The 10,611-nt window shown below is 41.8% G+C and overlaps 1 long non-coding RNA gene across 1 annotated transcript; it reads right to left on the bottom strand.

Annotated features, from left to right (window-relative positions):
• Positions 1 to 6,620: 6,620 nt before the first annotated feature.
• Positions 6,621 to 9,567, bottom strand: LOC136065047 (uncharacterized). Its single transcript, XR_010626690.1, has 5 exons — positions 9,226 to 9,567; positions 7,780 to 7,837; positions 7,437 to 7,531; positions 7,236 to 7,339; positions 6,621 to 6,992 (listed from the first exon to the last, which is right to left on the bottom strand). It is a non-coding gene; the product is annotated as an uncharacterized LOC136065047 (long non-coding RNA).
• Between the last annotated feature and the right edge of the window lie 1,044 nt (positions 9,568 to 10,611).

Genomic DNA, 10,611 nt, shown 5'->3' with positions numbered 1-10,611 from the left:
AGCTATACCTGGGTACTAGACAGAACCAAGGTATTGCATGGTCCTCGGACTCAAACCTATGGGGAAACTAGATACTTACAGAGAAATGGAAGCGTTAGACAGAACCAAGGCACTGCATGGTCCTCGGACTCAGGCCTCTGGGGAAACTAATCGCTCAACTATACCTTGGTACTAGACAGAACCAAGGTATTGCATGGTCCTCGGACTCAAACCTATGGGGAAAGTAGATACTTACAGAGAAATGGAAGCGTTAGACAGAACCAAGGCACTGCATGGTCCTCGGACTCAGGCCTATGGGGAAACTAACCGCCCAGCTACGCCTGGGTACTAGACAGAACCAAGGTATTGCATGGTCCTCGGACTCAAACATATAGGGAAACTAGATACTTACAGAGAAATGGAAGCATTAGACAGAACCAAGGCACTGCATGGTCCTCGGACTCAAGCCTATGGGGAAACTAACCGCTCAGCTATACCTGGGTACTAGACAGAACCAAGGTATTGCATGGTCCTCGAACTCAAACCTATAGGGAAACTAAATACTTACAGAGAAACGAAAGCGTTAGACAGAACCAAGGCATTGCATGGTCCTCGGACTTAAGCCTATGGGGAAACTAACCGTTCAACTATACCTGGGTGCTGAACAGAACAGGGGCATTGCATGGTCCTCGAACTCAGGCCTACAGGGAGACTAACTACAAAATATCCCAAGTTAGGAAAGGATCAAGCCCCACCTAGCCCTTGAGACGCAAGAGAGCTGCCCATGCATACGTTCTCTCTCCTTATCATCGTTACTGGCGCAATTGGCTGACATACAATTCAAGCTAAAATCGTGCAGATCAAATGAAAAAAGGAAAAGCAGGCAGCGTGTACACAAATAAGCAATTCAAATAAATATAAAGGGAAATTAAATTCGCATTACAACAATGAGTTCGTAAAGATTGCATGGCAAGAGCCACAGTACATAAAGGAGAAGCACAACAAAATAAAACGAAACGACGTGAAAGTAAGGCGAGCCGAGACGCCGGGGAGCCTACTCCTTTTGCTCAGGCTGGACAGGGGCAACCCTTGACCCCTCCGAGCCCTGGCCTGAGGGGACGGCCTGTAAGGGTACGGCGAGAACAGCTGCTTCCTCAGTGGTGGGGGTTGGATCATCAGAAGGGATCTCCACTATCTCTTGGGGCACGTCCTCGCTCGAATGCTCCCCCGGTTCAGTAGCCCCCACCTCTTCAACAATTTCCCCAGCCTTAGCGCCATCAGGGGCGGCCTCGCGGATAGTAGGGGGGTAATACACGCTCTCTGCCTTCCATAGGTCGGACGTAGCCTCCACCCCAGCTTGTTTGAGGGCCTCAGCCCAGACCTGGGAACAGTATCGCCTACACAACCCCGGGACTTGAGCCTTGTAGAGGGCCTCTACCGCAGCCATCCCATCAGCATAGGCTGCAGTCTCAGCCTCCTCCTTGGCACTCTCGACCATCTCCCTGCCATGGTCAGCCTCGTCCTTAGCCCGCCGAGCCTGGTCTCTGGCCTATTCGGCCTCCCTTTGGGCCCCCTCGGCCTTTGTCACCTTAGCCTGCAGATCAGCGATTAGATCCCTCGTGATCCACAATTGCTCCTCTGCCTCGCCCAAGCGCCTCGTCTGTTCATTGGCCTGGTTCTAGGCACCCTCAAGACCAGACAGGGCACTGTCCTGCTCCCTGGTCACCGCCTTCAAATCCTCTCGGGCTTTGGCAAGGTCAGCCTCGGAATTCTTTAGAGCCCCGGTGGCCTGGAAGCGCCAATCACGCTCCCGTTTGAGGGCATCCTTCTGGTCGTTTGCCGCCCCCTCCAACATAAAGATAGCTTGGACAGCCTGCCAGAATAACCAATGTGCTATAAGCCCAATAAAAGAAAAGGAGTGGGAGAAGAGTCGAGGTTGTAGCCTTTACCATCCCCACATATCGCTTGAGGCTGAGGAAGACCTGCTCGCTCGTCAAAGAGTGAAGCTCGGCCATATCCGCCGGGAGCAGCAGGCTCCGCTCCAGCGCATCAGCCACGCGCGCACCTCCGCCCTCATTGAAGTCCCTGAGGGAGGCGTTATCCCTCAAGGGCTCCCCACGAAGCATCGGGCTGGGAGCCAGGCCTGGGCCTCGGTAGAGGTGGTGTCGACGACCTGCCTCTCCTGGCTCTTGTCGCCTATTTTAAGCTGCTTAGATGGCCGCAGAGTAGTGTCCTCCTGCGAGGACATCGTCTTATCCTTCACAGGCCTTTTACCCTTATCCTTCTTCTTCTTGGGGTCAGCAGGCACGAACTCAGAGGGCGAGCGCGTCTGAGAAGGAGAAGGAGGGAGCTTCTGCCGAGCGGAAGTCGACCTAGTCTTCGGAGGTGGAGTGGAAAGTTTCTGTTGGGACTCTCCCAGCTAGCCCTCAATTAGGTCCAGCAAGTTGGTGGTGGGCTTCCTCTTGTAACCCATTGTCAACCGAGGAGGGGTTTCTGAAGCAAGAAGGTCTGCTTCGGTCAAATTGGGATCACCCAAGTCCCCGAGAGGGTCCTCGGACTGATCAAGCTGAGTGAAAACGTCAAACGCGTTCCCTTCCCCCTCTGGAGCTTCCTCGGCGGCCTCGGCGAACGGTTGGGAAGAGGAGGGGACGGCTAGCGTGACAGTTCCCTAGTCGGAGGGCTCCTCGGGGAACGAAAATCCGTCCTCGGTCACAGTAATCCTCTGAAGCTGAGGATCGTTGGCTCGGATGACGTGCTTTGGAACTGGGAACGATTTCTGGGTAGGTTTATACCCCAAAATTATGTGGGTGGCCCTAACTTGATTGTCGTCCTTGTTTATATATACCGGCGCCCTCAGCATCTTCTGCAAATCTTCCCGGTTGACCAGATGGAAGTGACGCTCAAAAGCGTGCGGGTCTGCAAACGGAAAGCACCACTGCGTTAGTAAAAAAAAAAGGGAGAAAGAAAAAAGACGAGAACTTGAAACCCCTTCTGTTTCCCACTGCCCCACCTGGTATTCCCTCTGTTGTTGGGCAGTGAAGGCCATCGTGCCACTCTCCTGACAAGATGAGGAAATCCTCGTTGAACCCCTTGTTGGACTCGGGGAGGCACTGAATGAGCCGTACCCTGTCGTCTCTCGTCTTCAGGTAATACGACTTGCCCTTAAGAAGCTGAAGGTTGTAACACCAGTTCACGTCGTGGTGGGTCAACCTCAACCCCATCTTCTCATTCAGGGCGTCCACACAGCCCAGAATCCTAAAGACATTTATCCCACACTGGGTGGGGGCCAACCGGAAGTGCATGAGGTAATCCCTCATCACCGACCCCATGAGGATCGTCATCCCCCCTTCAAGGAAGGCGACTATGGGAATTACCACCTCGCCCTCCTGCTTGTGTATGCGCCACTCCCCGTCCTCACAATATCTCAGACCTACATTGCTGGGAATTCTGCGGTCGATGATGAATTTCTCCATCGCCTCCGCGGTATCGACGTATTTCTTAAACCTACTCATCCTAGTTGACGCCTAAAAGAACTAAGAAAGAACAGGCGAAGTAGAACAAAGAGTAGAGAGAGAGCTCAGAGAGGGATAGAGCGACTTACTGAAAAGAGGAGGAGCTACTCGGACAGGTTTTTTGTGTTGGAGGTGCTAGTGAGAGTGTGGCTGGACTCAGGAGGGGCACACGAGAATTCTTGATTACAAATGAGGAACGGGAAGAAGCGATTCGTACGCGTATTTATACCTCAAATCGAGGAACCGTGCAGGTTTTCCCGCCCATAAATGCGAGAGGAACCTCCACCGTTAGATGGGTAATGCCTCATTAGACGTAGGGAGCACAGAGCCGCCTGAATTAAATGATAGGCACGTTACGTGCTCCGAAACGTCAGCAACATGCCTTGGGCAGATGAATAGACCCCAATACTGACGAAAGGGGGGGGGGGTAAGGCCGAGGATGTCAAAATCCTTCTCCCCGCCCGAGGATGCGTGCAGCAAGATTTTGAGGGGCTATTGTGGGGCCAGAAAATCGAGTAGCCTTGGCCCACTCCAAGCCAGGCCCAAATGGCCCACGCCGAGGGCGCATGAGGGGTCCGAGGATGACCCTATCCTCGGTCGTCCGAGACCTCGGAAAACACGAGGACCGCCCCACCACAGGACTCCTTGAATATCCGAGGAGGAGAAGGGCCCGATGCCATGCGTCGGCGACAGAAGTACGGAGAAGGGGCAAGCCCTGGGCGAACTGTCACCTCGGCATTGAATACGCTCACCTAACCCTTTTGGCCGCATTAATGGGGATGTAACCCCTTGACAGGGCAACATCGATCAGGGTGAGCCACCTGAGCATGGATACGACCTCTGATGGGACAGACGGTCAGAAGAGAGGCCAATAGATGATCAACAGGAGGAAGAAGAGAGTGATATATAAGAAAGGGAAGCAAAGTGTAAAAGAGAGGTTTTTGGGGGGGAGGGGGAGGAAAAGGGAGGAAAAACCTTCTCGGCCATGGCCGAGGAGCATCCCCCAGTTGTAAATTGTTCTTAGTATTTTTCAATAAAAGAAAAGTAGTTCATGCCTCATGCATGCGGGCGAGCGCCTAAACCTTCGATCCACTCTCTACAAATTCATTGTTTTGGGTTCGTTGGGCCTTTAACCCATATCCTTTGGGCTTGGGCAGCAAAAACTGACCCTACAAGTTCTTTTAGCATTCGTGTAAGAGAGATTAATGAGTTTTATACTTTAAAACTGAGAAAAATAAGTGGTTGTTGCCACATCTAATGAATATTTTTTTCTTTAAATGGTTTTTTTTATTATAAAAAAAAAAAACTAAATTTGATTTATTGATGAATAATTAGGACTTAATTAATACTTCTAGTTTTACATGGATACCTCTATTGGTAAAAATTTTGGGACATTTTTTCATTCGCTTCTTAGTCAGTAGCCTATTGGCCTCACTTCCTTAATTACCATATGGATGGGGAGTTTGGTGGGGCATATCTCTGGCTTATGTTAAGAATTTGCTATAAATTACTGACATTTCATGAATTTCACTGCTCTTGAATCCTACAGCAGAATCAGCCTCAAAACTCACCACCTGAACTATGAGAGAGTAGAGAATGACAAGTCATGGGTCTTGGTATTATCTCTAATCCATTATTTCCAAAAAAAAAAAAAATGCTCTCATTAATCGTGAACATGAATATAATGAATATATGGAGCTAAAATTTTAATTTTTTGAAGCATGCCATGTCAACTGTTAATAATTTGTTTGTGGTGATTCTCATGAATATAATATAACAGAAAATGGAAATAATAATGAAATTGAGGCGCATTTTATTATTATTTTTTAATTAAGGATGAAATTGTAAGTTTAAAAAACTAAAAATTAACCTAAAAATTAAATTCACTTATAAAAGGTATTTTTTAACTTCATTTTTAATAAAATTAATATTATATTTTACTCACGCCAAGAGTAGTTTTAAGAAAATTACTTTTTATTATTATTATTTTTTGGTTTCAAGAAAATCATTGTCCTTTGGTTTAGTATAATTTATCTTAATGGTAAAACTTAGATACAGTATTTAAGTATTATTTCTTAGATTCTTTTATTAAGATTCAGTCATGTGATTGTACTTAATTAAAAATATACATTTATCTATAACAAAAGAGTCACATAGCTAAATCTTAAGTGAAAAACCTAAAAAACAACACCAAAATACTGTACCTAACTTTTGTCCTTAATTATTTCAAACTTAGAATACTATATGTAATATGTAGACCGACAACCGAAGACCAAACTGTCAAGAGCTAGAATATGCACAAGGGTTCCCTACTTTTTTTTGGATGTCGCATTTTTTTTTATTTTTTTGTCTGACATCTTGTATTATTAGGTCAAAATTTGTGATTTATCGTTACAAAATTTTTTCCGCACAAATTGACACTTCTATGACCTCAAATTTTGTTTTGACGCCAAGCATTTAGTAGATCTAGCTATTTGGTGTTCTTCTTCTTCTTCTTCTTCTTCTTCTTCTATTCAGTAGAAGTGCAAGATAAACATAAGATCAGTGTTAGTTTTACAGTGTATTTTACATGTATACATTGCATTTCTATAACTTCATGACTTTAAATTACGTTTTCGATTATAAATTGCATTGGTGTAAAACAAACTAAGTAAAACAAGTTTTTGCCTTCAATATGATGGCTCCCTATTTTTCTATAGCCGTGGTTTTTTTGGCCGCGTTTCTAAACGTAGCCTAAAAGCCGTGACTATAGGCCCCTAGAGGGTATGTGGCCGCGTTTTTAAACGCGGCCTAAGCTTTGGTCCTTAGGCTACGTTTTAAACGCGGCCTAAAGACCAACTCTTAGGCTGCGTTTAAAACGCAGCCATAGGGCCTACCCTTAGGCTGCGTTTTAAGCGCGGCCTAAGGTCCAACCCTTAGGCTGCATTTTAAACGCAGCCTAAAGACCAACTCTTAGGCTGCGTTTAAAACGCAGCCATAGGGCCTACCCTTAGGCCGCGTTTTAAACGCAGCCAAACACCTCCCTCCCAAAATAAAAAAAAAATGGAAGGAAAGGATTAGACAATAAATCAGATAAGCAATTACTACATTTCAAATCAATGGATACAGATTCTAAGAAAAAAATTCATGTAGGTTTAGCCTAGGTGCCTAACCAAGCAATTAACTTTATAAAAAATACTAATAATAATTTGAATTATCCAGAAACTATCTGCATGGCAAGAGAATAACCAACACCTGGTCATTTCAATTACGTACACACCAAATCTCATGTTTATAGAGAGAGACAGGTGTTTGTAATTTCCATCTCCTTATATAATAATTCAAGTCTTTGGTTTTCATGTAAAACCGTAAAAGTTCTGCAGTATGTGATACCTTCCAGGTAGCAACTTTGCTATTTCAGCCCACTTGTTTCCATACATTTGGTGGGCGTTAATGAGAATCGACTCCTCTTCTCTGGTCCATTCAGTCTTTTTTATATTCAGATTTAAATGGTTGTGCCACCTGAACAAAGAAAGAAAAAATAGTAGTTCACTTAGATTTATTTATATACTCTTTCCATAGTAAAGGGAAATATAAAGGGGTTTCCTTTCAATAGAAAAAAATAAAATAACCATAGGTGATGCCAAAGCTGTTACTGCAAATAAACACATGGGGTTTGCTATTAAATCCTAATAGTAAATGAATAGATAAAAGCAATCAAAGAGAAAAAGGATAATTGGTACTTATTGACCAGATTGCACTTACCTTTCTCTACATTGCTTGCCTATCCGGCCTGGCAAGGATTTTGATATCTCACACCATTTCTTTTTCCCCTGCTTTGCTACCAGCTCACAAATAAGATCATCTTCCTAGAAATCCCAAATAAAAGTTATCAGAATCAAAGAAAACAAACTTAAATACAGGTCCTTTTGAAAGGAAGAGAACTAATATGAATCTTATTCACACCTCCTTGCTCCAAGGTCCTTTAACGAGATCAGGATTGAGAACTTTCTGCCAACGATGCAGACACTGAACGTCACGTCTACCAGGGACACATTCGGCTGCAAAGAATATTGAATAACAGTTCTGAGTGATTAATTCTTTTTTTTTTTTTTTTATATTTACAACAACAACAACAACAACAACAACAATAATAATAATAAAATAATAAAGCATGGGAAGGCTATGTTTATCTGTTCCAGAGGTCTTGGTTAAGTATTAATTCAAGCCAAAATATATTATAGTTCTATTCTCATCACCATTATCCAGAGGAAATTCAGAACAACTATCAGAAAGGGATGATACTCACCAATCTTTTTCCAGTTTTTGCCACTGAACTTTTGGACGGCAAAAGCTAATATTTTATCCTGTTAACAACAAAACAAGGGACATTCTCCATATAAACTTTATGCTTCAGCAAATGATAATTCATTTTTATGATAATTAGAATACTAATTTTTATCCAAAATAGAAGTTAAAGGTATATAGACACATGCACTCACACATCTATACAGCAGAAAAAACTACACAATGAAGATAACCAAAAGAATTTTTCAATTAGTGGCATCCCGAGTTTAGAACTCAAAACCAAAATCAAAATGCCATAACCTTCCAATTAATACCAGAAATTGTTGGTGTAAGCACTAGAGAAAACCAATTACCATACAAGTCCCAATCAAAACCAGAACAAGCAGTAACCTTTGCAACACTCTGTACTTCTCCAATGTCAACTTCAATCTCCACCCAATATTCCTCTTATTGGACTCAATTACAAACAACCTTTATGTTTTTTCAAGTAGTTCAATTACATACAACTAATGGACAATATACAAAAAAACTCTATGCAACAAGTATCTAAATTTTTTCAATCACAAGCACTTATACTTTCCTAAATTTTTTTAGATCAAAATTTCTGAAGGCACTTATACAAAGCTGCTAAGATGTTCAATAAGAGGTATCCAGAGAATTAACCCAAGTTTGTGCTTATCTTCTTCTTTCTTTGCTTAGGAGGTTGGTTACTCTCAAAGTAACTGTGATTTTCTTCCTTAATTCCCATTTCTTTCTTCTCCAATTTCTGAACTACCAAGAACTTAACACAAGATGATGCAAGATGATAAAAGAATCTTCTTGCTACTTGGATTCTTTCTTTTCTAAATGTCACCTTAGTTGTCAACATACAAAGATGGTGCTGCATGGGCAGTGCGTGTGGTGCTGATGGGCAGTGCGTGTGGTGCTGATGAGGCATGTGGTGCTGATGGACAGTGCATGTGCTGCTGATGAGGCGTGCGTGTGGTGCTGATGGGCAGTGCGTTTGGTGCTGATGAGGTGTGTGGTGCTGATGGACAGTGCGTGTGGTGCTGATGAGGCGTGCGTGTGAGCCTAAAATACACATAACGCAAGCACCAGTTTTTTTTTTTCATAATGTTAATTTAACTTTTAAAACCCAAAATTACCAGCAACTTATTTATTTAATTTTGTTTTAAGAGTTTTCAGTAATAAAAAATAATTGATAATTGAATTTATTTTATTGAGGAACATACGTGTGAAGTGAGAATAGAAAACATGTGAAGCCATGGATGAGTGTAGAGTAGTCAAAAATCTAATTGTGCTTTAATCAATCAAATAGATGAGAAAGCAAGATCACAAGCCCAAGAATCAATCAAATAGATGAGTAAGCAAGAAAAATCGCATGGAATTCATAGATTTAACCAGAAACAGAATTGCAAAACTAAAACAGATATAGAAAATCACTTACCGAAGCCTTGAAATTGAAATTTTCCAATTCTAGCAGACGAAACCAAAAGAAATCGATCTACAAAGAAATAGACTTAGGTTTTTCTGAGAAAGAGATGAGAGCGTTAGAGAGAGAGCAAAGGAGAACAAATACCACTAAGAAAAAAAAAGGGAATTCAAAGAGGGAGAACAAGTTGCTTTTGTACGTGTAAAATTCAAAAATCTACGAAGTTTAGGAGTGTAGTTTGAACTTTAATCATTAATTTTTCTACTTAAGCTGCTGATAACCGCAATCTAGGGATTTTATTCCCAATTTGTGGCGATTAAATAAATTTTAGTTCTTCTTTTATTAGTTCAGGTCACTTAATAAACAAATCCTAGCAACCCACGCACCCCAATCTCTCAAACAAAACCAAAAATAAAAAAAGCATTGACTTTTGAAATACCCACTTCCCCAAATGCAAAGATGATGAACTAAAAGCCAAAAACACAGACTCACACAAAATGAAACCAAATATACTGACACATCAGTATGCATTACACAAATGCATGGAAAGGAGATGTCTATGGCACACACGCACGCACACACAGAAAACACATGCAAACACACAACAAACACACAAACGTCACAGTGACAAACGAAGAGACATACATATATGTAGCTCTGAACCAGTGCTAGCATTTATCGGTCCAAAATGCCCTTCACACCTCCAATTTCTTCTTCAAGAATCTAACCAATACGCTTATTTTTGCTATTTTCCATGAAAACATTTTATTTATTTATTTTAACTTTGAAAAGTAAACCAATACTCATGCATAGTATTTATCCCACCAAAGATCACAATAACCAAAACATTATGACCAAATAGAGATCTCAGATGAGCTGAAACTTGTTCCAAAACAAATAAGCTTTGGTCAAAAATAGATTGTTAAAAGGCCTAAGTTCTGGAAACATTAAAAAAAAATTGCTGGAGCTACACAAATCTTCAGAGGCTACTAAATAAAGTTTCGTAGAGAAGATAGAGGCCAATCTCTTGAGCACAAAGTTAAGTTCCATTTGTCTTAGAAAAAATAATTTCTAGAAGGAAAAAAAAAAAAAAAAAAAAAAACAAACTTTTCTAGATCTCAGATTATTTCGACCAATAGGAAGAAATCACTTATCCCACATTAATGTTTGCAATTTCATAAGATTGAGAATAAAAAATCACAGGAAAGAATCAAAATTCATCAAACTAACACACTAATAAATACGGGTTCAAAAAATTTTCTGTCCTTTGAAGTCTTCAATCATTTCTATCAAAACAAAACCAAACATATCTCAATAAAACTCGATAATCTAATTGATTTTTAGTTCTCAACAGAATAAATGGAGTGTTAAGTGTGGGCTGAAAACCATTCAGTCAGTAAA

Source organism: Quercus suber, unplaced genomic scaffold (genome assembly GCF_002906115.3).
Source record: "Quercus suber isolate HL8 unplaced genomic scaffold, Cork oak 2.0 scaffold_837, whole genome shotgun sequence".
Classification (NCBI taxonomy): Eukaryota; Viridiplantae; Streptophyta; class Magnoliopsida; order Fagales; family Fagaceae; genus Quercus; species Quercus suber.
The sequence above is the reverse complement of the archived record's forward strand: the minus strand, read 5'-3'. Positions and strand labels throughout refer to the sequence as shown.